This window comes from Delphinus delphis, chromosome 16 (assembly GCF_949987515.2).
Source record: "Delphinus delphis chromosome 16, mDelDel1.2, whole genome shotgun sequence".
Taxonomy (NCBI): domain Eukaryota; kingdom Metazoa; phylum Chordata; class Mammalia; order Artiodactyla; family Delphinidae; genus Delphinus; species Delphinus delphis.
The window spans coordinates 22,949,874-22,966,376 of record NC_082698.1 but is presented as its reverse complement, the minus strand read 5'-3'; positions in this window follow the sequence as shown (position 1 = coordinate 22,966,376).

The following is a 16,503-nucleotide window of genomic DNA, read 5'->3' as shown; positions in this document are numbered from 1 at the left end:
GCATCTCTCAACAGTGATTTTTTTCTCAGGGAATAGAGGTGAGTAGGAGTAGGGGAATGGTGGACAAAAGAAAGAGAAGAGGATGAAAACAAACATTTTATGTTCTAAAATATTAACACATAGATAGAAATTTATGGCTGAGAGACAGAGAGAGAAAGAGGGAGAAAGAGATGAGAAAGAGAACTCTAATGGGCCAAGATATATTAAAATAACCATAATACAGCCTGAATCCTAAAGAAGACCAGAGTTTTTGTTTGTTTGCTCTTTGTTTTGGTTTTTAACTTTTATTTTATTGAGGTAAGAACACTGACTTGAGATTTACCTCCTAAACAGATTTTAACTGTAAAACACATTCTTGTTGACTATAGTTAATAACAGTGTTGTGTGGCAGAACTCTAGAGCGTATTCATCATTGTTTTACTGAAACTTTATGCTTATTGATTAGTCATTTCACTTTTCCCCTTTCCTCAGCCTCTGGCAACTAACATTTTACTCTTTGATTCTATGGATTTAACTATTTTAGGTACGTCGTATAAGTGGAGTCATGCAGTATTTGTCCTTCTGTGACTGGCTTATTTCAGTATATTGTCCTCAAAGTGCATCCACGTTGTTGTGTATTACAGCATTTCCTTCAATTTTAAGGCTGAATTATATTCCATTTTATATATATATACCACATTTTCCTTATTCACTCATCTCTCTGGAAATTTAGTTTGTTTCCAGAACTTAGGTATTGTGCATAGTGCAGCAATGAACACAGGAAGTCTAATACGTAGTCAAGATCTTGATTTTCATTTTTCTGGATAAATATCCAGAACTGAGATTGCTGGATCATATGATCGTTCTATATTTTTTTCTTTTTTGAGGAAATTCTATACTGTTTTAGATAGCAGCTGCCCCATCTGCATTCCTAACAATAGTGTGCAAGGGTTCCAATTTCTCTACATCCTGGCTGACATTTGCTGTCTTTTGTCTGAGGTGTTATCTCACTGTGATTTTGATTTTCAATTCCCCGATGATTAGCCCATTTTTTAATCAGATGATGATGAAGAGGATGATGACAATGATGATTTTACTGTTAAGTTGTAGGAGTTCCTTATATATTTTGAAGACTAACTCCTTATCAGATATATGGTTTGCAAATATTTTTTCTGGCTCTACAGGTTGCCTTTTCACTCTTTTGATTGTTTCCTTTGCTGTGCAAAAGTTTTTCAGGTTTAAGTAGTCCCACTTGTTTATTTTTAAATATTTTTTGTCTTTGCTTTTGTTGCAATATCCGTGGAGTCATTGTTATGATCAATATCGTGAAGCTTTCTTTCTCCTTTGTTTTCTTCTAGGAGCTTTATGATTTCAGGTTTTACATTTAATTCTTTAATCTATTTTGAATTGATTTTTATATATAAGGGTCCAATTTCATTGTTTTACCTGTAGATATTCAGCTTTCTCAACACCATTTGCTAAAGAGACTATTCTTTCCCCATCGTGTATTCTTGGCACCCTTGTTGAAGATAAGTTGCCTATATATGCATGGATTTACTTCTGCACTCTCTATTTTGTTCCATTGGTCAATATATCTGTTTTCAGGCCAGTACCACACTCTTTTGATTACTGTAGCTTTGTAATACAATTTGAAATCAGGAAGTGTGATGTCTCCAGGAGCTTTTTTCTTCCTTTTCAGGATTGATTTGGGTATTTCTTATCTTTTGTGATTCCATGTGATGTAAATTTTTTTTTTCTATTTCCAAGAAAAATGCCACTGGGATTTTGATAGTCATTGCATTGAATCTGTAGATCACTTTGGGTAGTATGGCTATTCTAACAATATTAAGTATTCCGGTTCATAAATTCAAGATATGTTTTCATTTATTTGCATCTTATTTAATTTTTTTCACCCACGTTTTATAGCTTTCAGTGTACAGATCTTTCACTTCTTTGGTTAAGTTTATTCCTAAATCATTTTATTTTTTTTTTGCCTGCATTGGGTCTTTGTTGCTGTGCACGGGCTTTCTCTAGTTGCGGCAAGAGGGGGCTATTTGTTGTGGTGTGCAGGCTTCTCGTTGCGATGGCTTCTCTTGTTGAGGAGCACGGGCTCTAGGTGCACGGATTTCAGTAGTTGTGGCATGCAGGCTCAGTAGTTGTGGCTCACGGGCTCTAGAGCACAGCCTCAGTAGTTGTGACACACAGGCTTAGTTGCTCTGCGGCATATGGCATCTTCCCCGACCAGGGCTCGAATAATGTCCCCTGCAATGACAGGTGGATTCTTAACCACTGCACCACCAGGGAAGACCCATTCCTAAGTATTTTTGATGCTATTGTAAAAGGGATTGTTTTTCTAATTTTTTTTCAGATTGCTTTTTGTTAGTGTATAGAAACACACTAGAAGTTTGTATGTTGATTTTGTATTCCGAAATTTTACTAAACTTGTTGATTAGTTCTGACTTCTTTTTGTTGGAATCTTTAGTGTTTTCTCTATATATGATTTTATTGTCTATAAACAGGGAACATTTTGCTACTTACTTTCTAATTTGGATGTCTTTTATTTATTTTTCTTGCCTAATTTCTCTAAGACTTCCAGTACTATGTTGAATAAAAGTGGCAAGAATGGACATCCTTGCCTTGTTCCTAATCTTAAAGGAAGCACTTTTATATTTTCAAAGTTGATATTAGTTATAAATGATGTCAAATGTGGGCTTTTCATATTCAGCCTTTATTATATTAAGGTAATATACTTGTATTCCTAGTTTATTGACAGGTGTTATCACGACAATGAATATTGTCAAACCTTTTCTGCATCTGTTGAGACAGTAATGTGATTTTTAATTCTTTATTCTGTTAATACGGTGTATCCCAATAATTGATTTTCATATGTTGAATCATCTTTGCATCCCATGGATAAATCCCCCTTGATCCTAGTGTATGATCCTTTTCATGTGCTGTTGGATTTGGTTTGCTAGTATTTTGTTGAGGATTTTTGCCTCTATATTCATCAGGGACATTGGTCTGCAGTTTCGTTTTCTTGTGATGCCTTTGTCTGGCTTTCATGTCAAGGTAATGCTGGCCTCATAAATTGAGTTTTGATGTGTTCCAGCCTCTTCAATTATTTGGAAGAGTTTGAGAAAGACTGACATTAATTCTTTTTTAAATGTTTGGTAGAATTCACCAGTGAAGCCATCTGGTCCTGGGCTTTTCACTGTTGGGAGGTTTTTGATAACTGATTCAATCAGTTTTGTTTTGTTTTCTTAAGCACTTTGAAAAAGCCTAGAGAAATAGAGCCTGAGGATATACAAATGTGTATCAGGGAGAAATCCCTATAGGAACATTAAATAGGTGTTTTGGAGTTAAGCATTAGTGTATGTTCAGAAGAATGGCGATGGGTAATTCTAGCATTGTCCTCTGACCTCTTCCACCACACACACACACACACACACACACACACACACACACACACACACACACACCTGCTACCTTTTTTAACATAGTAAGTGAAACCTTGTGCTGACATTTCAAGGCTGTCTCTTCCAGTTTATCCTCCACACACCTAAGTGCCTAGTACAAGGCTCCTGCTATTCTCTATTCCTAGATCACCCACTGACTCCATGTGATAAAGCAGGACGTACATACCTAGGAAAGCCCTTGGCTCTGGAGAAGTCTGTACCCATCCTAGATGGGAACATTCATTTGTACTTCCTTTAGAGCAGATATGAGAAAATGCCTCACCCTGTCTGGGAGGGGCCTTCATGGTTTTCTTCAAAGAGGTGGGGAAGAAAGCATGTGACCTGAAGTAGGTGCAAGTGACCTGAAAATCCAGGAAGTGCTCCTTGCTCCCCAGCATTATTGTAGAAGTGAAAGGGAAGCACAGTGAGATTAAGCCACTTGCTCGAGGCCACACAGCAAGAGGGTAGTCCTTTTGACTTCAAACTCTGTTTCGGTTTTTCCATTATGCCATTTTCAAACCACAGAGAAATAAGTGATGTGGGCCTGAGCCCCTAATCTGCCTATGTATGAAGAAGAACATTATCTCTCAAGCGTGTTGAATACCTAGTGTCCTTTTTAAGCATGCACCCTTCATGTGCAAATGTCACATTACTGATCATGGGCATGTAGATCATGGGCACTTGAGGCATTGTCTAATGGTGATAACATAGCTACATAAAGTTGTCTATGATTGTTCGCTAAGTCTCTAGAGTGGTCACAGATCCTGGCTGAAGATCAGCCAGCTAGAGGGAGGGGTCATGATACACAGAAGGGCTCCTCAGCTGGGAGTTCAGGGCCTCATCCGGGAGTTAAAACATCCCTCCTTGTCCCTAGTTAAATGTTTTTCAGTGTAGGTTTTGGAAGTCAGTGTAAACTGTGGGCAATACCAGGGAATAACTGCATCTAGCGTACCACTACATCAAAGGAATGTCACAGAAAGGCCTAGGGGCTCCAACTTGAATGGGAAATGGGAAGAGATGAGAGATTTAGCCAGCTTCTCAGGAGGCAGTCGGCACAGGTCTGGATTTAGATTGCCTGGGCTACAACTGTGCCTCTGCCACTGCTTTAGATAAGTTGCCTGGGAATCAGACTCTGATACAGGGAGATGATTGCACTGTTGAAACAACATCTGTGGGAGAGTGAAGGAGTGGGGTAAGGCAGAAGGAGTTGAATAGATACGGTGCTGGCACAGCAAATGATCCCACAGATTGCTCTGGAGTCAGAATGGCCCACTGAAATCACTCCATGAAGCAGGGGTGCAAGCCTTTACGTCCCTGTACTGATCAGTCATTTGACACAGCAGTTCCTGGAGAGGAGCATACCTTGGGGTAGGTGTTCTCTTCTTTCCCTACTGAGGAAAATTCCCAAGAAGGTCTCAACTGACAGCTGTCAGTTGTCAACACTTCCTACAGCTGGGGAAGGAGTACCTAATCCCGAAGGGGAAATCTTGGTGATGGACACAGTGTCCTCTATCATCCACGACTTGTGCCACTCAGACCCTATTGTTCCATAGAAATTGTGGGAATAGCACCTTTAGGATTCTGTTATTTTACTAGGGAAACGCAGAAAGTATAGTGTGATAAAGTATAGTGCCTGCTTCTGCAGCTGAACTTGAAGCCACGACTGAAATTCATCATGTCTCTTCCCTACTATCTATTCTGAATTCTTTGCACCCTCAGTGAGCACTTCTGTTGGTATCAGGAACTCATTTGGTGACATAATTAATACCTTCATCAGATCGGAGGGCTCTGAGCCCTTAGTCACCCTGCTTTCCTTAAGCCATGGCCACTGCTCTTGTATATATTTATTATCAAAATTAGCAAGTGACACTCTAGTGGATGATATGATGGCAGACATATTCTTCCCTAACCATTGTGTGTAACAGCTATGCTACCTTATGTCAATGACCAGAATCAGGTAATCCTCCCCATTCCCTTTCCTGTGGATCTCTTGGCATGAGGAGACCAAAATAACATGTAACAACTATGACTTGAAGTTTATTAAAACCTTTTTCTTTGTCCCATGGTGAAAGCATTTCCCTCTGGGAGCTAGGATCTGCAAACCTGCAAAGCCCAGAGTTGTGAGGCTGAGAAGCATCTATTCCCCAGAAGTGTCACCTAGAATGATGGTGAGCGGCACCACTGCAGTGTCACTTCTTGGCTCCTAGACTGATATGTTTACCTACTGGGGAAAAGAACTATAAAATGGTTGTTGATTTTGTCTGTATTCTGCATCTTTGACAGTGGTGCTTTATCTCCAAGTAGACACCTTTAAGAGCATTGCAGATGCTTGTGGGTAGTACGGTATGTAGTGGGGCCAAGGGATCCCACTGTCACGGGCAACTGCCACATCTTCTTTGCTATAAAGTGGGATCGTTGCCCTGACGTGATCTTATGCGGGGTCCTGTACCAGCAAAGAAAATGCTTTGTATCCCAGAGATCATGATGCTGGTTGAGCCCCTAAGAGCAGGAAAGGCAAATCCGTAACCAGCTTATATGTTTATTCTAGTCAGGATGAATCCTTGTGCTTGCTTTCTAGGGTGAGAAATGTCCAATAGTAATCAACTTGTCATCAAGTGGCTGGTTGATCATGCTCTCTGTTGTTGGAGGTGTAGACTTTTGGCATTCACAGTAGCTGAGTCAGCTTATGCTACTGGGCCCATGCCTATTCTCCATTTCTACTACTGTGTCTACCTTGTTTGTAAGTCCATTGTGCGAGCACAGGAGTGCCCAATTACAGATACATTGCTATTAACTGGCCAAGTTATTCTGTCTACTTGGTTGTTTGTTGTCTCTTTCGCAATAGATGCCCTCTGGTGAGTGTTGGCATTAACACGTGATAGCAGGAATTTTACACTTCATGTCTGCTCTCATAGGTCCATCCACAGTCCTCTTACTTGAATTCATTGTCACCAACCTTTCAGTCCTTCTTCTTCAAAATCCTAAGCAACTAGCCAAGCTATTTGTCACTGCCCACGAGTATGTATTTATTCCTCTGCCAGGCCACTTCTGTCTCCATACAAAGAGGAAAGGGCACACTGGACAAAGCTTTGCCCACTGGGAGTATTTCACTTCACTGTTACCCTTTAACATCACTGCTGGGTGTGGCTGCAACTTGGCTTTCCTGCTCCTCTGTCAGGAGGTATAAGTGACTTCCTCCCTGAAGCCATAGGGGTGAGCTAAAGGAGAGAAATCCATTTAACAGTGGTGGTTGGTACGGTGTCTCAATGGCCTGCATACTCAGCTTACTTGTGCCCTCTCCCAGATGTATTACTTCTATGTTATGACTTGGTGGTTTTGATAGATCTCAGCTCATGATGGATAATTATGGACACATGTTTACTTGAAGCCCTACTTGTCAGGATCTCTGTAGCTATTAAGTCCTAGTTACACAGCAGGAGATATTTTTCAAATGTGTAATTTTCTACTGTACATGACATGCCCTTGCTCCAGAGCACTACCAGTGCTCCACAACCTTATATTGTGATTCTCCTTAAAATTGGAGCCTTCAAAAAATTGCATATGACATATATTCCCACCATAGGTATTTCTAATGCCATTGGACCTGCAGGATTTACCAGTTGTCTTAGATCGATATCTCAGAAATAGACTTTGAGACGAAGACTTGGGTGCAAGAAGTTTATTAGGGAGTGCCCATAGGGTGTGAAGGCTCTAGGACTGAGGAGAAGGAAGTGTTGGACTGTATGTGTTCGTAACAGAGGCCTCAGTCAATCCCACTGGGAGCTGTGGAGCTGGGACAGATCTACACAAATGCATCTTTTAGGGTAAGGAGACCAGAATTTCATAGGCTGTCGCCAACAAGGCATTGGTAGTAGAAGATCTCCTGCCCCCAAGGAGAGGACATGACTTTGGGCTTGGTGGTTTCTCTGCTGAAGATAATGCTCAGAGAGAAACTCAGCTGTGAGCAGTCAGTCACAAATGCTCTCAAAAGCTGGGGGAACGACGATCTTATTCCTGAAGGTATTCAGTACAGACTGTCCTTGTCTTTGTGTCTTTTTTCCTTAGCTATAAATTGAAGAAAGCAGGACCAACCTCACCAGGTTTTTAAAAAGATTAGGTCATTTTATTCATGTAAAGTGCCCACTAGTGTATAGTAAGCATTCAGGAAAATGTCAGGTTCCAACAAAATATGCTAGTGTTTTAATAATAATACTAACCACGAGGTACCTGAGTTATAAAGGCATAGGCTTGAAGAGGGACTGGGCATTCCCTGTTGCATTGAGTAATCCTCATTAAGTTGTCTTACATAATTCAACTTGTTACCTAAGAGAATCCCTAAAGGAACAGAAGTGACATTAGTGAGGACCAACTCCAGAAGTTTCCTTTAAGAAACGTCTTTCTACCATCTTGCCATATTAGTTGGGAGGCATTTACAGAAGTGTATAGACATATATGACAGTCTGGCACCACCATCTTACGGACAATTTGCAAGCCATAGGTTATAAGTAAGGATGGCTGTCCGGGTTCTAGGAGGAGTAAGAAGGTTGAGGGAAAATAGATGAACTGACTCAAACAAGAGATTAGGGTGGGGAGTTCTGGGCAACCCCAGTGGACATTGAGAGGAGCAGTGGGAAAATACTTATTGATGATTGTATAACGAATGGAAGCAGAATAAAGATAGTTCTGTTGTCAGGTAGGCTCGTTCGTGAATCCCAAGTCAGATCTTAGACGTAGGAGTTATCCTAACTGGCACAAGCTTATAAAGCAACTGCTTCGCATGAATTGTTAAAGGAACATAATAATCCTGCCTAACTCATTGCCTTGTTGTGAGAACTAAATAAGACACAGTATTTAAAGTGCTCAGCACAATACACGGTACAAGGTGAATATAAATATTTATTGGTTATTAGAATTATTAGGAAGCATTTATCAAGGGTAAGACAATCAACTTGGGCAAGCAGTGGTAGTGATAATGGTAATAAGTAATAGAGCATATAATTGAGGACTACCTAACCTAATATTTGTCCTCAGGGAACTTATCTCCGATATTTTATAGTGCTTAAAACAGACTCTCAACTCATCTTGATAAAAGTTCACAGTCAAGCTCTGTACTTGGAACCTAGGAAAAAGGGAACTGGTACATTTTTCAGATGTAGAAATTTGTTTCAGTGGTTTGCTTTTTAACCAATTCTTTCTAGCACCTATACTCCCTCTCTTGTTTGTCTCCTCCTTTAGGAAAGTGTTAAAACCCTTTTCTTTTCATGACAGGCACTGAAAAGGGCACTGTGTTTCTGCCGGACCCCACTAAGATTTGTTGACATTGAGCTGAAATTGGATAATCCATTCATTATTTATAGACCTGTTCACATAATGAAAGATGTTTCTTTTCCTTTCTTTAAATGAGCCACACAATAAAAATGTTTAATTAATGGCATGTGCAAGGCGTAAGCAAAGATTTACTTGTTTTATGGGTTCAGCAAATTCTTTCAGCCGCTTCCTCCCAGATGCTGACAAGCTGGTTGGTTTATATTCATTAGCTCTTCTAAAAACCAGCCAAGTATTAAGATTAATTTTAAAGTAGCTCAGGTAATCTCTGAGGTAGGGGATGATGTCTTTATCACCTCACCCACATCACTAGACCCTTTACAGAGCATCTCCAGGTCCTCAAAGGAGGTGTTAGATGAACCAGCCCCAGCTTGCTGGCATATAGAGAGTGATTCTCCATTACATAGAAACTACTTATTGTTAACTACTTATAGACACATCAAAAATGTGTGTTTTAAAAATCTTCCAGTGTCTTCTTACTTTTTTAAAAAATTCCTTTAGTCTTGATTGAAAGCAAGACCCATCATTAATTTTAGATAGCTGTTCACATAATTAATATTTTATATTTACCAAGTGATTCTCATTGTCTCAAAAAGTAGAGACCTACACACCTGTAGATAAGCAATCTAAAGTCAGTTGCTTATCAAAACAGTATTCCGGAAAGCTTTGTATTGCAGAAGGAAATAGGATGAAACCATCAGGGAGACAGGGTCCTGGAGATAATCATTTGTTTAAAGGTAGGGCTTCAGATAAGAAATGAAATCTCCTGCCATAGCTCACTTTTGGCTCTTTCTTACTGAACTTAGGTTGGGATGTTCTCATAACTTCTTTGTGCACTGACATTCTTTGAAACCTATACCTTCTCAGCTCAACATTTTACCAACCAAGTTAACTTCATTGATTAAATGGTATATCTAATATACTTGAAAGCCAGACAGATAATTTTTTTAACATTTCCCTCTTCCATACAATAATAGATATAATTTGGGTAATAATCATGAAATGAAAAGATTAGCCAGAAATAATAATAGCTGGGAGTAGAGAGGAAAATGCAAACTGAATATTTCTTTTATGGAAATTCATATATATAATCATGGCAGTTAACAAACAAAAATAATTAAAAGTAGTGAAATATTAAAAAAGGAAAATAGTAATAATTAATTTTAAGTACACTACTTTATGGTTTTAGAAAAAGGAGTAAAATGTATACCTACATATTGGATATGGTAATAAATAATAATGTTACAGTTTCTGTTTTTACACCTACCTTCTGCAAATTAGTAAATGATCTCATCAGAATTGATCCTTTCACATATTCTTGCTCAGTAGACTAGTTGAAGAACACATTGTATTAATTTTAATTTCCAAAGCCTCTTTCACATGAAGCAATATACATACAAATAATTAAGAAAAGTTTTAAACTCCAGGATAAGTTTGTCAAAGTCATACAAATTTCTTTACATAATGAATTCCAGAAATCACCATAATTTCATGTCATTTTTTTCAAATGGATTCTGTGAGCTTTCAAATGTTTCTTCAGCAGAAAAATTTTAATCACAAATGAAAAATTCCAAGCGGTCAAATAGAATAACATAATTAAAGTAACTCATGTTCTGTATCTTGGTCTTTGTAATCCCTGGGTTATAACGTTTAATCTACTTTTTAAATGCAGGAGTATATGGTGACATAGAACCTACAGATGATCTGTGCCTGAAACAGGCTTAAACAACTGTGAACATTAAAAAGGCAGAAGTAATATGTGGGGGTGAGTATGACTACCTTCCATGCAGAACACAATGTTTATTAAAGGATATATAACAAACACATAATAATTTGGATCTTCTACATATATTTAAAAGTACAGCAAAAATTGGCGGAATTGTTTAGAACTTAGATCAACATAATATTTTTCTGGGAGTATTTTATTTTATTATTTTATTAACTTTATTGGAGTATAATTGCTTCACATTTTTGTGTTAGTTTCTGCTGCATAACAAAGTAAATCAGCTGTACGTATGCATATAACCCCATATCCCTTCCCTCTTGCATCTCACTCCCACCCTCCCTATCCCACCCCTCTTTGGTCAAAAAGCAACGAGCTGATCTCCCTGTGCTATACGGCTGCTTCCCATTAGCTATCTATTTTACATTTGGTAGTGTATATCTGTGAATGCCACTCTCTTACTTCATCCCAGCTTACCCTTCCCCCCACCACCATGTCCTCAAGTCGGTTCTCTATGACTGTGTCTTTATTCCTGTCCTGCCCCTAGGTTCTTCAGAACCTTTTTTTTTTTTTGATTCCGTATACATGTGTTAGCATACAGTATTTGTTATTCCCTTTCTGACTTACTTCACTCTGTGTGACAGACTCTAGGTCCATCCACCTCACTACAAGTAACTCAATTTCATTTCTTTTCATGGCTGAGTAATATTCCATTGTATAAATGTGCCACACCTTCTTTATCCATTCATCTGTCAGTGGACACTTAGGTTGCTTCCATGTCCTGGCTATTGTAAATAGTGCTGCAATGAACAGTGTGGTACACGACTCTTTTTGAATTATCGTTTTCTCTGGGTGTATGCCCAGTAGAGGGATTGCTGGGTCGTATGGTAGTTCTATTTTTAGTTTTATAAGGAACCTCCATACTGTTCTCCATAACGGCTGTATCAATTTACATTCCCACCAACACGACAAGAAGGTTCACTTTTCTCCACACCTCCTCCAGCATTTACTGTTTGTAGATTTTTTGATGATGGCCATTCTGACTACTGTGAGATGATACATCAGTGTAGTTTTGATTTGCATTTCTCTAATGATTAGTGATGTTGAGCATTCTTTCATATGTTTGTTGCCCATCTGTATATCTTCTCTGGAGAAATGTCTATTTAGGTCTTCTGCCCATTTTCAGATAGGGTTGTTTGTTTTTTTGATATTGAGCTGCATGAACTGCTTGCATATTTTAGAGATTAACCCTTTGTCAGTTGCTTCATTTGCAAATATTTTCTCACATTCTGGGCTTGTCTTTTCATCTTGTTAATGGTTTCCTTTGCTGTGCAAAGGCTTCTAAGTTTCATTAGGTCCCATATGTTTATTTTTGTTTTTATTTCCATTTCTCTAGGTGGTGGGTCAAAAAGGATCTTGCTGTGATTTATGTCATAGAGTGTTCTGCCTATGTTTCCTCTAAGAGTTTTATAGTGCCTGGCCTTACATATAGGTCTTTAATCCATTTTGAGTTTACTTTTGTGTATGGTGTTAGGGAGTGTTCTAATTTCATTCTTTTACATGTAGCTGTGCAGTTTTCCCAGCACCACTTATTGAAGTGGTTGTCTTTCCTCCATTGTATATTCTTTCCTCCCTTATCAAAGATAAGGTGACCATAAGTGTGTGGGTTTATCTCTGGGCTTTCTATCCTGTTCCATTGATCTATATTTCTGTTTTTGTGCTAGTATCATACCGTCTTGATTACTGAAGCTTTGTAGTATAGTCCGAAGTCAGGGAGCCTGATGCCTCTAGCTCCGTTTTTCATTCTCAAGATTGCTTTGGCTATTCGGGGTCTTTTGTGTTTCCATACAAATTGTGAAATTTTTTGTTCTAGTTCTGTGAAAAATGCCATTGGTAGTTTGATAGGGATTGCACTGAATCTGTAGATTGCTTTGGGTAGTAGAGTCATTTTCACAAGGTTGATTCTTCCAATCCAAGAACATGGTACATCTCTCCATCTGTTTCTGTCATCTTTAATTTCTTCCATCAGTCTTATAATTTTCTGCATATAGGTCTTTTGTCTCCTTAGGTAGGTTTATTCCTAGGTATTTTATTCTTTTTGTTGCTGTGGTAAACAGGAGTGTTTCCTTAATTTCTCTTTCAGATTTTTCATCATTAGTGTATAGAAATGCAAGAGATTTCTGTGCATTAATTTTGTATCCTGATACTCTACCAAATTCATTGATTAGCTCTCATAGTTTTCTGGTAGCATCTTTAGGGTTCTCTATGTATAGTATCATGTCATCTGCAAAGAGTGACAGTTTTACTTCTTCTTTTCTGTTTGGATTCCTTTTATTTCTTTGGTGTCTCTGACTGCTGTGGCTGAAACTTCCAAAACTATGTTGAATAATAGTGGTGAGAGTGGGCAACCTTGTCTTATTCCTGATCTTAGTGGAAATGGTTTCAGTTTTTCACCATTGAGAACAATGTTGACTGTGGGTTTGTCATATATGGCCTTTATTATGTTGAGGTAGGTTCCCTCTATGCCTACTTTCTGGAGAGTTTTTATCATAAACAGATGTTGAATTTTGTTGAAAGTTTTTTCTGCATCTATTGAGATTATCATACGGTTTTTCTCCTTCTGTTTGTTAATATGGTGTATCACACTGATTGATTTACATATATTGAAGAATCCTTGCATTGCTGGGAAAACCCCCACTTGGTCATGGTATATGTTCCTTTTAATGTGGTGCTGGTTTCTTTTTGCTAGTATTTTGTTGAGCATTTTTGCATCTGTGTTCATCAGTGATATGGGTCTCTAGTTTTCCTTATTTGTGACATCTTTGTCTGGTTTTGGTATCAGGCGATGGTGGCCTCGTAGAATGAGTTTGGGAGTGTTCCTCCTTCTGCTATATTTTGGAAGAGTTTGAGAAGGATAGGTGTTAGCTCTTTTTTAAATGTTTGATAGAATCTGCCTTTGAAGCCATCTGGTCCTGAACTTTTGTTTGTTGCAAGATTTTTAATCACAGTTTCAAGGTCAGTGCTTGTGATTGGTCTGTTTATATTTTCTATTTCTTCCTAGTTCAGTCTCGGCAGGTTGTGCTTTTCTAAGAATTTGTCCATTTCTTCCAGGTTGTCCATTTTATTGGCCTATAGTTGCTTGTAGTAATCTCTCATGATCCTTTGTATTTCTGCAGTGTCAGTTGTTACTTCTCCTTTTTCATTTCTAATTGTATTGATTTGAGTCCTCTCCCTTTTTTTCTTGATGAGACTACCTAATGGTTTATCAATTTTGTTTATCTTCTCAAAGAACCAGCTTTTAGTTTTATTGATCCTTGCTATCGTTTCCTTCATTTCTTTTTCATTGATGTCTGATCTAATCTTTATGATTTCTTTCCCTCTGCTAACTTTTTTTTGTTCTTCTTTCTCTAATTGCTTTAGGTGTAAGGTGAGGTTGTCTATTTGACATGTTTCTTGTTTCTTGAGGTAGGATTGTATTGTTATACACTTCCCTCTTAGAACTGCTTTTGCGGCATCCCATAGGTTTTGGGTCATCTTGTTTTCATTGTCATTTGTTTCTAGGTAATTTTTCATTTACTCTTTGATTTCCTCAGTGATCTCTTGGTTATTTAGTAGTGTATTTTTTAGCCTTCATGTGTTTATAGTTTTTACAGATTTTTTCCTGTAATTGATATCTAGTCTCGTAGTGTTGTGGTCAGAAAAGATACTTGATACGACTTCAGTTTTCTTAAATTTACCAAGGTTTGCTTTGTGACACAACAAGATGTGATCTGTCCTGGAGACTGTTCCATGAGCACTTGAGAAGAAAGTGTATTCTGTTGTTTTTGGATGGAATGTCCTATAAATATCAATTAAGTCCATCTTGTTTAATGTATCATTTAAAGCTTGTGTTTCCTTATTTATTTTCATTTTGGTTGATCTGTCCATTGGTGAAAGTGAGGTGTTAAAGTCTCCTACGATTATTGTGCTACTGTCAATTACCCCTTTTTTGGCTAATAGCATTTGCCTTATGTATTGAGGTGCTCCTGTGTTGGGTGCATAAATATTTACAATTGTTACATCTTCTTCTTGGATTGATCCCTTGATCATTATGTAGTGTCCTTCTTTGTCTCTTGTAATAGTCTTTGTTTTAAAGTCTATTTTGTCTGATATGAGAATTGCTACTCCAGCTTTCTCTTGATTTCCATTTTCATGGAATATCTTTTTCCATCCCCTCACTTTCAGTCTGTATGTATCCCTAGGTCTGAGGTGGGTCTCTTGTAGACAGCATATATACAGGTCTTGTTTTTGTATCCATTCAGCCAGTCTATGTCTTTTGCTTGGAGCATTTAATCCATTTACATTTAAGGTAATTATCAATATGTATGTTCCTATTACCATTTTTTAATCGTTTTGGGTTTGTTATTGTAGGTCTTTTCCTTCTCTTGTGTTTCCTGCCCAGAGTAGTTCCTTTAGCATTTGTTGTAAAGCTGTTGTTGGTGCTGAATTCTCTTACCTTTTGCTAGTCTGTAAGAGTTTTAATTTCTCTTTGAATCTGAATGAGATCTTTGCTGGGTAGAGTAATCTTGGTTGTAGGTTTTTCCCTTTCATCACTTTAAATGTGTCCTGCCACCACCTTCTGGCTTGCAGAGTTTCTGCTGAAAGATCAGCTGTTAACCTTATGGGGATTCCCTTGTATATTATTTGTTGCTTTTCCCTTGATACTTTTAATATTTTTTCTTTGTATTTAATTTTTTATAGTTTGTTTAATATGTGTCTTGGAGTGTTTCTCTTTGTATTTATGCTGGTTGGAACTCTCTGTGCTTCCTGAATTTTATTGACTATTTCCTTTCCCATAGTAGGGAAGTTTTCAAGTATAATCTCTTCAAATATTTTCTCAGTCCCTTTCTTTTTCTCTTCTTCTTCTGGGATCACTATAATTCGAATGCTGGTGCATAATGCTGTCTTCAATTCTTTCATTCTATTTTCTTTATTCTTGTCTGCAATATTTATTTCCACTATTTTATCTTCCAGGTCACTTATCCGTTCTTCTGCCTCAGTTATTCTGCTATCGATTCCTTCTAGATGATTTTTAATTTCATTTATTGTGGTGTTCATCATTTTTTTTTTTTTTGCTCTTTATTTTTTCTAGGTCCTTGTTAAACGTTTCTTTTATTTTCTCCATTCTTTTTCCAAGATTTTGGATCATCTTTACTATCATTACTGTGAATTCTTTTCCAGGTAGACTGCCTATTTCCTCTTCATTTGTTTGGTCTGGTGAGTTTTCACCTTGCTTCTTCATCTGCTGCATATGTCTGTCTTCTCATTTTGCTTAAATTACTGTGTTTGGGGTCTCCTTTTCACAGGCTGCAGGTTCATCGTTCCTGTTGTTTTTGGTTTCTGCCCCCAGTGGCTAAGTTTGGTTCAGTGGGTTGTGTAGGTTTCTTGGTGGAGGGGACTTGTGCCTGTGTTCTGGTGGATGAGGCTGGATCTTGTCTTTCTGCTGGGCAGGACCATGTCCAGTGGTGTGTTTTGGGGTGTCTGTGAACTTATTATGATTTTAGGCAGCCTCTCTGCTATCGGGTGGGGTTGTGATCCTGTCTTGCTAGTTTTTTGGCATCGGGCGTCCAGCACTGGAGCTTGCTGGTCATTGAGTATAGCTGGGTCATTGCGTTGAAATGGAGATATCTGGGAGAGCTCTCGCCGATTGATATTATGTGGGGCTGGGAGGTCTCTGGTGGCCCAATGTCCTGAGCTCAGCTCTTCCACCTCAAAGGCTCAGTCCTGACACCTGGCCGGAGCACCAAAACCCTGTCAGCCACATGGCTGAACCACTGCAGAAACATTCTGTAAATGAAGCTTGCTAATCTCCTAAGCCCATTTAGAAATACCTTTGAGAAGAATCACTGAGCCCCTCCAATCTGGTTTTCCTTTCTCCTCTGGGAGTATTTTATCACTGACATTTATTAGAATTATTGGTTCAGAGTCATAGTAAGAAGTAGACTGAGAGATCCCACTACTCACCTATTAGAATGACCAAAA